This window comes from Dryobates pubescens, chromosome 19, assembly GCF_014839835.1.
Source record: "Dryobates pubescens isolate bDryPub1 chromosome 19, bDryPub1.pri, whole genome shotgun sequence".
In the NCBI taxonomy this organism is placed as follows: Eukaryota; Metazoa; Chordata; class Aves; order Piciformes; family Picidae; genus Dryobates; species Dryobates pubescens.
The window spans coordinates 15,806,743-15,824,306 of record NC_071630.1 but is presented as its reverse complement, the minus strand read 5'-3'; positions in this window follow the sequence as shown (position 1 = coordinate 15,824,306).

The window sequence follows — 17,564 nt, the reverse complement described above, 5'->3', positions numbered from 1 at the left end:
CACCACCTGTCCTTCACAGGCATTGAGTTCTGTGTCCAAGCTTGCTTGCACCATCCAATTCAAATGTAATACTCGGTGTCAGGAGATATGGTTTCTCTAAGAGTTTGAATACATTTTCTGAGAAGCAGATGTCTGTATTATGGAAAGGAACTTTGTATGGTTTTAGGAAACTATGATCACTCAAGGAATATTACATTTCTATCCATCCATTCTGATAGTCAAAACAGCACAGAATTTTTTAAAATTGAAAACCCCCTATCCTTGCTGAACACCTCTGTAATATGTCAAAAAACATTTAATAGGACTCTTAACATTTATTATTCTGCTGAAGACAAGTTCTTAGGTACTTGCATTCTCTTAATATCTAAGGGACTCAGAAGAAGAAAAAAAAAATAAATAAGAGGTACAATTAAGTTCTTCATAGTTGACATATATTAGATAGATTAAATCCAGTCCAGGAGGCAGGATGCCAGTTTCCCAACATGGCCTAATTTAAACTCTGGCAATCTGAGAGACTGTCACTACTAACACACAACCAACATCCTGGTATGTTTTTTGGTTCAACAGATCCCAGGACATGATTCATAAACCTGTATGGACATTATGTCCAGATTTCATTCACATTACTCAGAAAATCTCTTCTAGTAAGCAACATACACCAGGAGCCTTGTAAAAAGCGTGTCAAGACTCCTTTGCAAAACACCAATCAATACTCAAATGTCACTTGTGCAGAGGAGAGTAACCATGTCATGTTAGCGAATAAAGCAATTTCTTTCTTTTCTTAGTGCCTGTTCTGGACAGAACCACTATGCTGATACAGTAGTTGAATTTCAATTTGAAATAAGGTGAGTGTTAACCTCAGCCATATGCAAGGAATGTATCTGATAAAACAATTATTTTTCTTTATGAATCACATGGAAAATACTCATTCTGAGTCACAAGGGAGTGTGCACTTCCCACATTTGTATTTGTGAATCATGTTCTCATCTTCTAGTTTCAGTCAAGGCTGTTGTGATCCACATCCCTCTCTAAGTAACAAACTAATGAAGATCGGTAAGGGAATTATTATGCTGCTGCTTCCCCCACCTAAAGTTGTTCTTTTAAGCTAGATTTCTAGTATGTTCAGCTGCTACTATTTTCCCTGGGAAAAAAATTAAAATAATTCAGCCCACCAAGTCTGAGTTCAGGATGGTCAGAAGCCTTGTATGTGTATGTATAATTTCTAGTGTCTCCCAGCCTAGCTTTCTCAGTACACTTAGGAGTCTTCATGTACGGTCACCACAATAATTAACTGATTCATGTGTTTTCCTTTGTTGAAGTGTACAATTTAACTGTCATCTTAAGCATGCTTCCACTACTGCTTCACCATGCAGGAAGTAACTACTGGATGCTTTTCAGCTATGTAGGAAATACATAATTGTATTCTTTCAAGACTAGTACTGCAGTAAGTTTCTTTGCATTCTTTGTAAAGGGACTACATGAAAGAAATTTTACTTCTCAGCATGCTGCTGTCCCACTAGTAAATATATGGCAAAGGAGAAAAGGATGGCCTGACTCAGGAGCTGAAGGAGTGAATTACATATCATCCAAACACAATCATTACTCAAAAAAAATGATGACTCAGTTTCAATTTCTGTCAATATTTTTGGATTGTGATTGAATTTTTTTTTTGAGATCCAGATGCTAGTTGTAGGCTTTAAAGCACCAAAGCATTGCCCTATCCATTATGGTTTCTGCTGCCTTTTCTGTCGTGCACATTCCATATGCTCCAAGGAATTCTCTTTTCCATCAACCTTCTATACCATTTGTTCCTGTTTCCATAAACTAGGGTTTCTTCTGTTGGCCTTGATCTGTACAGTTTACTCTCCTATCTTTAATCTACATGCCACAGATTTCTCAGTCTCCCCTCAAGAAATATGGATTTCTTAATTTTTTATTTCTTTTTTAGTAAACATTTGTGCCATTTGGCAACTCAGGTGATGAGACAAAGCCCTAGAAAATAAACCAAGCTAAATGGCTTCCAAAAAAATTTACTTCTCTTGATCTCTCATTTTTATTTTTGAGGACATCTAAGAGAAAACACAGCAGGAGATATCCTTATAATGGATTTTCTGCTTTGAAAATTATAGTGTCTGTGATACAATAAAATGAATTCAAGTAAAATATTTTATCCCTCTCCAAGTTATTTTACAAGTGCCAGAGACAAAGAGGGGGAATGGAAAAAAAATTAAAAAAATAAGAGAGACAAGGAAAGTTCAATTATAGATTTAAATACCTTAAGATCTGTATTTGTCTCTAACTGTACCCCAGCAGTGCATTTCTCTTTGCTTACCAAGAACAGAATTGAGCAGGAAAAGGATTGGGGCATACTGCCTTAATTAACAGGGTAAGGTAAAATATTACCTTTTAAAAAATATTTTTGTTGGGCTTACTCCTCCCCTCCCCCCCCCCCTTCCCTTTCCCTTTTAACTAACAGATCAGCAGGAATAATTGAGGAGAACAGAAGACAACAAAATTCCAAACCTTTCCAGCTGAGAAAGAATAAGGTAAAAGGCATTAATATTCCTGTATTTTAAGGTAAACCACAGAACAATTAAAATAACTTTGAGTGATTCAGATGTTAAAGTTTCTTATTAAGTTTTAACATTATTTTTTTCTGAATCCTTTCATACCTTCCTTCAAAATCTCTGTCAAGATCTAATAGTCTAAAGGGCATAGGATAGCTGTTCAGAGCATGTATAGACAAAGGGATCTGTTACCTTAGTAACACGGTTGTATGGCACTTTTTCTAGCTCATGTTTCCAAATGTGATTTTCATATGGCAATGTTCACTTAAATATTTTGCTTGCTTATATTTACTCACAGTAGGAAGTTTAAGGCCACCTTCAAAGCTTCCTTTAAGGCTTATATCTTCACATTAAGTTACACTGGCTTAACTAAAGGTCAGGTCTGAAACCAATTCAAGCAGGAAATGAGTGATATACTTATTTCACTTGAACAAGGACTCTTTGGGATCAGATCAAGTCAATTAGGAACAGGTTTAAATTAAGTGGAAACAAGTTCTTTTTAAAAGGCAATAATGATGTCTCTGGTGATTTGTCTAAGTAACTAAAATCTGTGCAAATCCATGTGCAATGCTCAAATAAAAGCTTACATATCTGGGCAGAATCCTTCCAATCACAGGCCATGTGAAAGCATGACTTTTTACACTGCTGAGCCATGCCTCTTTCCCAGGAAAAGATTATTTACCCAGTATTCCTTCACAGTGTCTGTTGCCTACACTTAGCAGTTTTATCTCATTCTTCAGTGCTCTATTAACTATGCCACAACAAGTTACTGTCTAGACTTACAGTATCTACCATATTGACTTATTAGCCAAAAGATCTTAAATAATTATTTTGAACTACTGATGATGTAATAGATTAAACTGAAGAACACACAAAATACATGCTTTTGAGATATCTTGAAGGGATGTGCAGCAGAGTACAGTGCATGTTTTTGACTGAGACAGAGTCAAAATGAAGTCCAATTTACATGTTGCAAAAAGAGATTGGGTGGGTAATGAGATCTGATATCTCTATTGGTATAGGATAGTCATGGCTTTTAATAGATTATCCTAGTGTCCATACAGATATCTACAAAGACGTTGATTTCCCACATTTTTGTCCCAGTGCTCCATCCTCTTCTCTAACGCTGATGGGCAGAGTGAGAATCCAGCCCTCACCAATGCCGTTGATATATAAATCAACATGTGGAAAACACTCTACAAGCCACTTCAGGACTTTGCCACTGCCACAAAGACTGAAAAACATATCTGTCTGTCCATTGTTCTGGGGATAGAATGGCTATAGCCACTTGCAATCTTGTGTTACTTCATGCGTTCTCCTAAGAAATATTAGAGGCTGGCTCATTTCTGGCCATAAAGCCCAGTGCCTTGAAACTTAAACTCTTAAGTCTTGGAAATGGTGGTGGGAGGGGCAAGGAAGAAAAAGGGAAGCTATCTGAACATTCTGATACAGAAAAAAAGACTCTGTTTGCAATCCAATGCCTAATTAAAAAAAAAAAAACCAAACCAACAACAAAACAACCACACACTACAAAATTCCACATTAAACATGCATTTGATCTGCATATAATTATGGTGATATTTCTAATATGTTGCAAAACCTGCATTCCTTTGCTTTTACCATTTTTAATCAAAAAAGTCTTGAAACAACCTATTTTTTTTTTTTCCCCTGCCCATATTGACCAGGTTGCTGCATGGGTAATCAAAAGTGATTTCACACAATAGCAGTTTCAGGTTTGAGAATCTCAAGCACAAGACAATAAGAAACAACTACAAAGGATAGAAAAAGAAAATAGCCTATGAAATACATCACAGCAAAACCTGAAGAATAACATCTTTTCAGTGATGTTGAGTTTTTCATTTTGTTTGCCACCTTGCGTGGCAGTAAATACTCCAGGGAGAGTGAAAAAAATGCACATTTGCAGGAGAATAAAACCAACTATATATAGTTGATTACTACATGATCAACTTGAAATAAATAGAAAAGCAAAGCCAGAAATTTCTCTGATTTCATTTAAAATGAAGAAAAAGTTCATCATTAGAAGTACAAATAATGAATGTGTTATTCTGCTGCATTCATGTAAAGGCTGAAAGTACCTTTTCATTCCATATTATATATTACAGCTACTCTCTAGACTTAGCTAAGAATATCCCTAAGTCTAATGGGTTAAATGCTTATTATACCACTGTCTTATTTGTAACATAAGGCACCTACTACAAGCCTACTCTTCATGCAAAATTGCCAATTTATAGCAATATTCCTTGTTTAGAAAACAAGGCTATCCAAACACTATAATTACAATATGCACCAGCAGGCATAACCCTGCATTAATGCACAGACTCCAGATACATTCGTCAAATAGAGTTTTTTTTTCTCTTTGCCTTCTTCTCAGGGTACTTTTAAGTTCAGGGACAGAGAACATGTCTTCATTAGAAACATTAACATTCACAGGCTGTAGTAAATTTTGACAGTGAAAAGGTCTCTGTAACCTTTAGTTGTGCAGAAATTTACTTCCCAAGAAAATTACAGCTGGCACTGTCTTAATTAATGCTAGCTTTCTTTTCTGAAAATTGTGGGCTTGTCAGTAAAAAAGGCAGAAAAACCTGAGTTTAAAGGACTGGACACAAAAGATGCCTAGAAATAAAGCCCTACAAAATTTCATAATATTGCTCTGTTTTTGTTCTACAGTAAGGAGATGAGGAGATATAATTTGATTTTGCCAAATGGAGCAACATATATGTAATATAGAAATGATTTGCATTCTCTCTTTTGTCTTTGAGTTTTATTATGTAAAGAGCGCTTTTTTAAGCCATTCTGTTTTAAAAGCAATAGGTCAAATAAAATCTATATCTGTAGGGGGAGGAGAGTAAGGTATGACTTCATTATTTTTTTAGCATTGCTTTAAATGCTCCTAGTAAATCATAGCTACCAGTAAGAATTGCAGCAGTGTTTTTCATACTATTATTAATTATTTGATGTATTCTTTTCTGATTTTTAGAACAAGTTTGGTATTACTGTAGACATTTATTTTTTAATGTTTACCTTTTACATGTCTCAGAGTCCTATTTTGATAGTATAAATACGTTTTCTTTGGCATATAAGTATTCTTTATTTGCTGACTCAATTTTGATTATCGTGCTTGGTCTTTTAATTGCTTGACAAGGTGTTAAATCTATAGTCTATCTCTGAATGGCATTTTCTTACACACAGGTTAGGTTATTGTTAAAAACAAATAGATTTTACTTTTCTTCCTTTTTCTTAAATGGGAAATGAGCAGTAACCTGTTTCAACATCATTTGCCACCAAAAATCTCCTGGATCCTGTTTATGCACATCCTCATATTGTCTTTTGGAAGAGATTTACATCATTTTGCATTTGGAATTGTTGTGCAGTTCCCAGTTCTGTCACTGGAAGCAATAAAGCTCCGGTTCCACATCAGACTGCTACACATACTAGGACATGACACCGCTTTGGCAGCACAGGAAGCACCAATACTGCACATCAGCTGTTCAAAACATTTTATGCAACTTTCTACAAGCACTTTAAATTAAGGTGCCCTGTATAAATGGTTTATTCATGTTTATGAAATGATTAGTTGGTGCCACTACATCCTTTAATAACTTATTGTGAGGCATGTTATAAAATTCATCATCAATAAATGCTTAAAATGCTGCCACAGCAAGGCGATAAGCTGTTACGACAGTATTTTAAGATGCAAGTATTGTTCAAATAGTTTGTCCACTGTTTCAATGAATACCTCCAGGTTGGTTGTTTTTTTTTTTCACAAGCATGTAATCAAATACTGTATAAATAATAAAATATTTATAAATAACACCTGAATTTAAAGTGTTACTATGTTTCCATAACTTTAATGTGCATGCTACGCAGCCTGAACAAGTGTCAAAAGTACAGAAAGCCATCAGAAGAGAAGCATCTCTACCTTAGACGTAAATTTCTCTGTTATCATCCTGAGATAGAAAAATTCACAGCATTCCCTAGAGGCAGGGTTTGTATTTTCCAGGCTTGAAGCATTAACCATTTGTGGAATTGTCATGCAAGTATTAAAAAATCTAAAAAAAAAAAAAAAAAGAAAACAAAAAAAAGGCAGGCACCTAGCGTTTGAAGTTCTGAAAAAAATGTCACACACAAAATGTTTTGGCTGTTTATAGCACTTGGCAGTGTTACTGAAATAATAAAATCCCAGTGTGGGTTATGGAGCCCATATGGACAAATGCAGGATTAGGGCCTCTCTCTGCTACTTTCCATACTGGAAAATGAACAGAATAGCATTATGGACGAATGTGCTAAAAGGAGTACAGTCATAAAGCAGATGCTGATCGGGACATTAGCTTATGCATTTGTCTGCTTCTCAGCTTAACCACAATGGGCATGAAGACTTAAGTGATACTCCAAAAAGAAATGTAGCCTCCAGATAAGAAATCCAAATTCATTGCTTAAAAATGACATACCAGAAGCTGCAAGATAACAGCAAGTAGGTCTAAAGATATACTTGCATAAGAACTGAAGTCAAATTTTGCTCATTCTCAGATTAATTGAACTACTTACATAAGTGAGGAGACTCAAAGAAAGAACTTCTAGATATTGGCTCAAAACATTAGGTTGTCCATTTCTTTCTGTGAGATCTCCTGTGACCCTGGATCATTTACTTATGGACAGACTGTGATGGGCCTTTGTTTGAGCATGAGGAAAGGCAGCCATAGGGATGCTCAATATGGCTAAAGAGACTCAGTAAAAAGAGAACTTTACCCTTGTGGAAAAAAAAGGCTAAAGGGCAGCCGATAGCGAGACATGCTGTATAGTTACTCCCCATGTAAAGGAACAGCCTGGTTCATTAGTTCACGCTTGCCCAGCTATGCGGCAGGGTAAAGCACTGTCAGTCTCTGAGGAGGCTGTTTGTCAGAGCTTGGATACACACACCAACTTCATTCAGTGGGATCTGCCATCTGTGCAGGTCTGAATGGTAACCAGCATTTCACACTATCCTTTTGCAACCTGTGCACTGGCTGCTGAGCTCAGGCAGGATCATTTGAGAGGAGTAAATGCAAACATTGATCTACCCTTTCTACCTTTCCAGATGCCAAGCGAGAATATGCAAGCCCAAACTTCTTTCCTACAATCACAACTACAGGGATTCAAAACCCTGCCTCTTTGAGCCATGCCAGTGCCAGAACGTGCCTTATTTGGGCTGCGTGGCTAACTGCAAGGATAAGTTTAGCTCTTTTAAGAGTCATGCCAAAAGGTTCAGTACTGATGTTCTCTCTCTTCCTTTCCTCAACAGTTAGTCCTCACTGGACGTGACTGATCGTAAACTTATTAAACCACCGAATATTCATCTTTTAACACATTGAAGTACATAAAGGAGCTCTCAGAAATTAGCATTCCTGAATTTGCATTCTGTAAATTTATTTCATCAAATAATTTCTTTTTGCATGATTTATTAAAAATAAAGCCAAACACTTGGTTCTTAGATCCTGACCCTCTAACCATTCACATATGTGCCATCTCTTGCATGGGTTCTAGTAAGTCTCAGAAAGTGATTTATCTTGTATTAACAATTTTCTTAGTTTTGTTTTTTTGGTGCTGGCAGTATGATTTGTCAGAGTTTCTTTCTTGTCTATTTCCAAATACTACAGAGACATTTATCTTTATTTTCACACCCCATCCCCCCCCCCATCCCCTTCATTTTAGAAGTTGCAATGAAATAATTTCTTCAGATATTTTAAAAACCTGTTGCCCAAACAAATCTTTCTCAATTTCTAATCAATCTATAAAATTACTGATGGGGACATTTATATATATTTAAGGTTTGTACATACATTTATATATAAAATTATTCACATAGTAATTTAAGCTTTGCTGCTTTTTTTTTTTTTTTTTAACTGAATAATTGCTTTAAAATTTAGTAACATATCAAGTCCTGTTAAAGTTACTCCCACAAGCTATTTCTGTCTCATATAGCTATGAACTTCCTTCACATATTTCTGCAGTCTTTATAGCCTCTTCTGTTCTACTAGTCTATGGTCTGGGCATAGCTTGGTAGGTAGATTGAAACACAGAGCAATTAAGAGAATCCAGGACTGGTCTACAAGTAGTAAGGATGTCGTGAGTAAAAGCTTAGCAGGAATCCAGAGTCAGAGGAGTCTTGATGAATGATTCACTGACACCCAGCAGGTGACTGTATGGTAACACCATTCTAGTATGTCTCCCTTAAAATAATAAAACTGCCCCCATATTTAACCTCATGTTTATGCTTTTGCATGATCAGAGGCTTATTTTCTCTAAAGTAAAATAATAGGGATGGTTGATATATACACCCCTTCATTTAATAGTTTCCTCTGTTCCTCTGCTGCAAGCTCACAACTGTGAAGTATTTTTCTAACGTGTACCTTTGGCCATTTGGCAGCTGTTTCCAGCCATTCTGATGTAAACTTAGAGGGGTTTTTAATTTGTCCAGTGGACTTCATATGAATAAATTTAACTGAATGCCTATTTAATGTCTTCCTCTCACTCTGACAATTGAAAATAGGGCAGAATACAGGATATTTATTTATTCTTTTGCATTAAAGGAAGCTTCGTTTGTATATTTTTATCTGTTCAGTCAATACATCTGCTTGAAAACAAATCTTCAAGTGGACTTAAGACACTGCCTTACAGCAACAGACATAACTAATGTTTGCTATTATTCTTTCATGTGTGAGAGCCTCAAAAATACTTATTTCTGCCTTTCAAGGAAATTGTAAATTTCTGATGTGCATGCACATTGTACATTATCTTCTTTTTAAGTAGATAGAGCCCTAGGGGCATAACAGCATAGCATGGCATTTTTGCCCAATGTTAACATGTGACACTTGTATTTGCCCCAAGATAATGTACAAATATGTTTTAGAGGTTTTCCTAATGATAATCATCATGTTTCATCTTGCCCTTCTAATAATAAGTTTAGCCTCCTAGCTTACCTCTCCTCACTCCCCCCGCCTCCTTCTTGGTGAGTCTGACATTCAATTTGGAGAATCTAATGTCAGCAAGAAATCCATAAGTACTCCTGAGAGTAGTAGGCATGCCCCTTTGAATTTATTTTTAGGTTTCAGTAGAACAGAGTGATATTTTCTTCCTTCAGACTTTTCTTTCATATGTTTCCCACCTTTCCCGTGTTTGCAAAGGAGAAATTTATGCTTTGTCTTACTGAAAATAATTTTGTGTTCAAATTGAATGTGTATTGGTATATACAATGACACTGGTAAGACTTGTTGTACAGTTCTACAAAGGAGAAAAGTTTTTGCAGAAGGGTCAAAAAGAAGTTGATCTTTTAGGCAAGGCAAAGCTAAGATCACAGATACTGTAAGGACATTTCTATTTATATGTATATATATGTATTTTATAGAGTGATCTGTTTTTTTGCCTGTTTACAAATAATTCTTTCAGCTCCTTCAAAGCCAATCTGTTGTTTTGGTGTTAATCTTTGAGACTAAGATAATCTAACCCATAACCTACCTAAAAATTATTCCATTTAAAGAGACTATGTTATATAGGGTTTCAACACAGATCTTTTAACAATTCTGAGCTTGTGCCAGTTCAAGGCGGACGCAACTCATGCTTGACCTATGTGGCCATCATTTTGGTAAATTCAACTCTTAAGCACATATTATTCACTTCAGCCCTTGAAAGTCTGATAAGGATGATACAAACCTACTCTGCTCTGGAAATCTCCACACAAAATTCCAAAAAAGACTATATCCTAGACTGGTCTGCCTGCTCCTGTGCTTATGGTCAGCTGCCTCCCAGTACTGTCACTATGCACTGTTGCCTGCTGATGCAAAGTTTGACCTGCAAAGTTTACTCTTATGTGGAAACTAGAGTTAACCAGAACAACTGTTGGCCAACACTTACAGAAGCACTAAATGTTTAAAAAAAGAAATGATGCCACTTCAAATGTACTTGGGATAGAATTCAAACTTCTTGCTGCACCCCAAACATAGCAAACATAGAATTAACAAAGAACCTGGGTCTACGCTCTATCTTCCCTCCACAACATGTTGGAAAAAGATCCCAAAATCTCCACTGATACCAATCATCATGTGTAGACACAGGAATGCTGCTCTACATAATGGACAATCAAACTACAGAAAGCAGTCATCTGTGCCGTAGTGATCTTTGTCATATCACTGCTTGTAACCTGCTCTATTGGTTGCAAAGCTTCCTCAAAACAACATTTCTGCGTGGTCTTTCTCAGCTTCAAATGTGCAAAATTATCTTCTGAAAGAGGTGCAGGAAGAGAATTATCATCTGAACTAGTCAGCATATTTCTATTAAACCTTATGTGTTGTCCTGGGTTAACACATCCTGCTTAGCCTATTTGCAGAAAAGCAGAGGAAAATGCAGAAGCAGCAGCAGAAGCCAATGACCTCCCCCCACACCCAGATGCACAGCTCACCCAGTGGAAAAGACCAGTGCCCCAAAAACTCAGAAACCAGAAACAGCAACCAGAACAGGAAGCCTCTCCTATTACAATCTGTACTTCAGTGCCCCACGATACTTTGCTCCAGACATCACTTTCATATTGAAGTTGTCACCACGGCAGCATGGTATTTGGATATCATCAGCAGATTCAGCTCAACTCCTGACATTCTCCACCCCTTATTCTATACCATCTACATCGTGCCCAGCAGCAATTAACATCATTCACTCTCCATTCTTACCCAAAATGAGACCTCTTCACAGTACACAGACAACTTCACACTGCAGATGCTCTGGAGCTCCACCCCGTTCCAGGACAGTCCAGGTCAGTCCATGACCCATCCAAGTGGTGAGACTGTGTTTTCATCCCTGGGGCAGTTAATTCCGGTTGCTCCATCTAAGAGAAAGCAAACTGTGGCTTGCATTCTGGTGCTTAGCTTCCAATAGATCCAGCTGCTGGGATACCCCTGTCACACCAGAAATGCAGACATGTTCCATCTCTCAGAATCTGATGACATCAGAGTACACCATGTCCCTGTATCTACTAAAGCTTTATAGTCTATTGAGTCCAACTTGCTAAGCCATCAGATCCATACAGTCCAATAAACCCAGTTGTCCCTCTCTTCCATCTGGTTGGAAGCAGGGTCCCTGTAATTCTGACTGGAATCACCTGCATTTTGTAAAGATGCTTTGGGAGTCCTTTCAGGAGGATCAGAAGCAGTAAAAGCTTGTCTGCTTTTCATGGGTGACTTTCCACTGGAAACTGGGGCAGCGTTCTTCTGGGGAGTATATCCTGGTAATTGACATACTTGTGCAGCTAGGACTGAAGTGGGTTTTCCATCCCACATCCTCATGTCCTCCCTGTGGTCACAAGTAAAACCACAGGGTATGCTATAGTGTGTACCCCCCTGATCCTCTCCCTTGGACAGGGAACATGCCTGTTCCTCATGGCTGAAACATGGGACCACACAGTTGAGGAATAGAACTTGGATTCACTTGACCTTCAGGGACAGATGCTTCATGGCTGATCCATAAGCCTGCAGAGAGGAAGAGAGACTTGCCTCACATTGCTGGGGTCTTCTAGCAGTTTCATCCACTATTTGTCCTTGGCCATCTTCCAAAGTCAGAGATAAAGACAGAGTGACCACCCTTGGCTCTTTCTCTTGTTCCCATGATGACCTTGATTCATCCTTATCCTTTGCTTTCCTCAAATGTATCTTTTCCCATACTCAACCCATGATGCCTGCATATTCACTTGTCCATAGGAGGAAGAAAGGTACAGTTAATAACAAATCCTTTAGACTTATCTTTGATTTGCTCCACTCATCTTTTGGGGAAGATCATTGAAGGCTTCTGTGGTTTCCTTTCTCCATCCTCTCCCCTGAATCTCCTGTCTCAAATTCTCCTTCACCGTCTTCCTCAGAGAGGAGCTTGTAGGCCTTAAAAAGAAGGAATACACTGATAATTATTATGTCCTGCATTAGAAGAGCTTTAAAACGTACTCTCTCATATATATATAATTTTTAAAACACAAGATGGGTTTTAGACACTCTTTTTTTGTTGTTTGTTTGTTTATTTTTAGCACATACCAAACCACAGCAGTTTTTCCTCCAGGCTACATTTGACAAAGTTACAGAGACTTACCAGGCCACCTCAAAGCAGAGATTAATCCAAACAATTTAAACGTCTCACTGTTCTCCGGGAGGATGGCATTCGATTGGATTATTTAGGGAGGACAAAATGTTTTTGTTGATGAGAGAGATGAAATCCTCAGAGAGGGAAATCAATCTTATGTAGAAACCCTGGAGCATTGATCTTGGTGTACACTGACAATTTCTGGTTGTTTAGCTATTTGGAATGACCGCACAAAATGAGCAAGTTGTTATAGTTTTAAGGTTTTGGTATTTATTGGCAACCCCAGTGCTCATATGATTAATCACACATTCAGAGTGTGAGCTCAGTGGAAATTGACTACAGCACAGCAGAAAGAAAGTTTTCAGTTATCATTGTGTAATAAATTGAAGCTATATTCCTAAGTACATTTGTCTTTAAGTTTGCAGTTGGTCCTATTAAAAGTGTTGTTTATAAAGTAGTTAGCTAAAATGCAAGTAATTACACACAGAATTCATTCTAAGCCATTCTGTATTTTTTTCCCTCTTTATTGGTTTTCTATCTTCATTATCCAATATTTTGTTGCACCTAAGCAGAAACCACATTCAAGAAAAACAATAATAATAATTAACAAAAAAATAGCCAGGCCATGGAATAAGCACTTCCTTATGTTGAGGAGAGCACTCCTTGGATATATTGCTGCAAGACAAGGCCTTCTGTACAAACTAATCCAAATGCAAACATCCTTTAGTAAACCATTTCCCCCTTTGCACTTGGACTCTGTGATGCTCACTAGTGAGAAGGAGAACAGAAGGACAAATATTTTGGTTTATATGCTATATTTCATTGAATGACATAATATTTATTCAGAAAAGAACCTGCTTTCAAACACTGCTAGGTTTTTACATACATTTCACACTGTAAGGATATCTGTTTCTTTTTCCAAAAACCAGATGCAAAGATAAAATCATAATTCTAATTGGAAATTGGAGAGCAATTTGAGAAACACAAACAATGGGAAGATTTTAAATGAGGAGTGCCAGGCAGGAAAAATTATGGAGCTTCGGTGTACTGGTAGAGACTTGTGTTGGCAAGGAGCGGTAATGCTTTATAGCCTTTCACACTTGCCACTGGGACCTTACCTTGAAGCAAGCAGTTGCTAGGATGTACTTGCTAAAGATAAGAGCAAAACTGGAACAGAAAGGGGAGACCCTGTAAGGCTGGCCTTGTGCTTCCCTGGAGAGGCTTACATACTCATAATGTACAGAAACTATAACCAGATCAGGAGAGACCTAATTATGCAGCTCAGAGATGTTAATGACACACAGAAATTTACATGCAGCTGAAAACGTGAGCATCTCTAAGCCAGCAGTTGTATCTGCACAGGGTTGGCTTCAGAACCAATGTTTCATAAACGAGGAGCTTTTCCTGTAAGGTAGAGCCTTTCAAATAGTCAAACCCATTTATTATTTTAAGTGAACAACACTCACCATAAACCTCTGTAAATTTTATTGACCAAGATCTTATTTTTTTTCTCTCGCTCCCTATTTGTAATTCCTTCTCATATGCCCTCTCTGAATAGGGCTTGCAACAATGATTCCTCACATTTATCTTTCCATCTTTCAGTCTCAATATCCTATATCTGATTTAGACACAGCAATCTGCAAAGCAATGAATATCTCTTAATTTATTCAGACTTTCAAAGGACAAAATGGCTGAATTATACTTCTTAGGGTTCTTAATAGGTACAAAAAGGTTTTATGCTTATATTTGTTTATTTTACCAATTTGTGTAACACTTTGGTTGCAAAGTTGTCTGACTTCTGTGTTCCTTGTTTCTCTTTAGCTGTACCTGTATCTTTACCTGTAGAGGAGATAAGGAGTTGTCACAGCTGCTGTCCATGCAGTCCTCAAACCAGAGAGTACTGTAATAAATCCTATTTTATTTTATGGACAAATAAATGCTGAGGTAAAATATTCGAGGATCGTTGCTTGAATACTTGCCATAGCAGCGCTACTGCAATAACCACTATGACATTAATTTACTGCAATGTGCCGTAGGAAGAAGGAAGAAGGAGGGAGAAGGGCATTAAAAGAGAAAAATTACTATCCTTTGGATTTATTGGGATTGGCCTTCCTCATTTTCAGCCATCATTAGTTGATTAGGTGCTGATGACAGTATGGACAAGCGTGCTAGAATAGTTGGCTAAGAAAAGCCCTAAAGGTACTCTGTTAATTGAGATGATGTTCATATTGTACTTACTGAACATAACTGCAGACAGTGAAATAAGAGCTTAGTGTTGTGTAACAGACCACATGAACATTCACTCATTATCAGGCTGTAAAGGGGTGAAAACACTGCATATTGGCTACTATTACTACAGAAAAAGAGACGATATTAAAAAGCAGAGGAAGCTATCGTGAGAAACGATATTTTGTACAGCCTTCTGGGAGGTGTTGAGAAACTGGTCTAATGTTGTTCCATAGTTCCATTAGGGAGACATTACTGTATCAAAGGAACTGAAAATTGACTTATGCCTTCATCTTGTAAGCAGAATGCACCGGGACATAACAAACCAGGCAGATTTGCTTACCCACTAGAAGCTTACATATTACTAATACTCTTTTGGTGCTTATAGTCCCCATACTTAAATTTTAAGGTAATTTGGAGAAAGTGGCAAAGAAATGCCACTATACCATTTTTAATGTTGTTTGTGAAAAGTCAGCATTACACATGAAGAGAGAAATGTGCCTACCACTGCACAGAACTCGCAATGCAATAAATATTTAGAAGCAACAGTAACATTTTCATAACAATGGTAATGCTATTACCAATAACTTCATAATGTTAAATAATTCTGTACAGACTTTAGCCTGTTTCTTGCTGTGACCAAGGTGAATTTCAAACTCAGTGGTAGACAGTCAGTCATATGAAAAAAAAAAACCCAAAACCAAACAAGCCCTCTGAAAGCTTTAGAATGGAATAGACAGAAATTTAAAGGATCCTTTGAGCTTTTAGACAAATGCAAACCAGTAGTCCTACAGACGTATAATCCACAGAGCAAAATGGTCCCTGTATCTGAAGCACTGTGCTCTTAAAGTTCAAAATTAAAGCAACGTCTTCAGTAAAGTGAGAAAATGAAACCTGACCATTAGTATATTCATACTGAACATGTACTATTACAGGTAACAAGACCTCAGCAACACTAGAAACAATTCACACAGAATTATGAAAACTCACAAAATGTCACTTATTCATAGACATGATTCCTACTTAGGAAACTTTAGTGTCAACTCTGTTAAACATAAATATCAGTATTTACTAACCTGTTATGGTAGATCACTGGAGTCTGGTTGTTAAACACTCGGCCCCTGAGATGGTGAATGGCAAAAGAGTTCTTAAGCCACACAGGGACTTATTTCCTTTGATCATTCATGAATCAGAAGTAGTGATACTCAAAAAGCCTGGGTCAAAAAATAGCACAGAATTTTATATTATGCCTATTGGGAACAGTGAACAGTGGACCAGAAGAGTGCAGAAAACCACATTTTTTGACTTACCTAGTGCTTCAAGTACATTGCTACAAAGTCAGATCAGTAATTGCAACTCACAGATAGTGTTGTCACCACTAATCTCTAGACTAGTTTTCTTATGGGATGGTATTAACATTCAGGGGCTACTTTTGCCATCTTCTTACAATAAATAAGATTCTTTTTTTAATGTCCAGTGAGATAATAAATGGCATTGCCTTCTTTCAGACATCTGTTGTGACTCTGGCATTCAGAGCAGTGGAAGGGGCGTAGCAATTGATCACATTATTGGATATCTAGACACAATGTGGCAGCATCTTTAGTAAAAGGCTTTGAAACTCCAGCAAAGAGACTGAGGTAGACAGAAGAAAAATGAAGAATATTTGAAGAGTCAAGATAAGAAATCAAGATATCCAAAAGAAACAGATTCAGAGACATGCAATACTCTCAAAAATGTTAGCACAAAAACATTCCCTTTAAAATACTCATTCAAGTAGGCTCTAACAGGCTTTTACAGTTCATGTTGTCTGTCTGTTTCTAAAATCATGGTGCTGGTGGATTCATGTATTACTGTCATGGCAGTGACAGAGAACAGATCTGTTTAAAGTGCGCTTTACTAAGACCTGTCAACATTTGAACTAGAAGAGTGATAGATATGACAGGTCTGGGAGATTTTATTTCCTTCCACTACCTGGGAGGGCTGACACAAGAAGTAGAAATCCACCAGGCCCGAGTATTGAAGTTTATAGTGTGTCTTGCAGATGACCAGATGCAGTGCTGCTGCATAGCTAAGGACATGAAAATAATTAGAGTAAATTTTTAAGGTGTCAGTCAATCACAATGGAGACTAGTTGCTACCCATGCAGTGGGAAAACACAGAATGAGGCAGAATGACACAACAAGATAGCTGTATCTATGACAATGGTGAAGACAGGACAAGAAATATGAAGTCTGTGCAATTTTGGTCTGTGTTATCAAACGTACTACTGTGAAACAAGGATGAATAGGGTAGTAACAGTAGGCTATGCAACATTTTTATATCAGCTTTGTACAGTAAAAAACACAAATAGAGTACTATTTGCAAACAAACATCTTGAAATATTTTTCTTCCAATTTAAGTATATAAAATCAGTTGGTCAAATATCAGGGGAAAAAAAAAATAATATTCCAGTCCAAACTGTATTTTCTTCACACAAGAATTAAAGCATAAGAGTTTGCATCTTAAAAACATTCCCCAAAGTGATGTTATTACAAGTAACTGATTGCATACAGTATTCAATTGTTTGCATAGATGGATATGGCATATGAATGGTTAGGTTATCTAAATGTGCCTAGCCCTTCCTGTTGCCATCTTTTATAGCTGAAATTCGGTCTTCCTTGC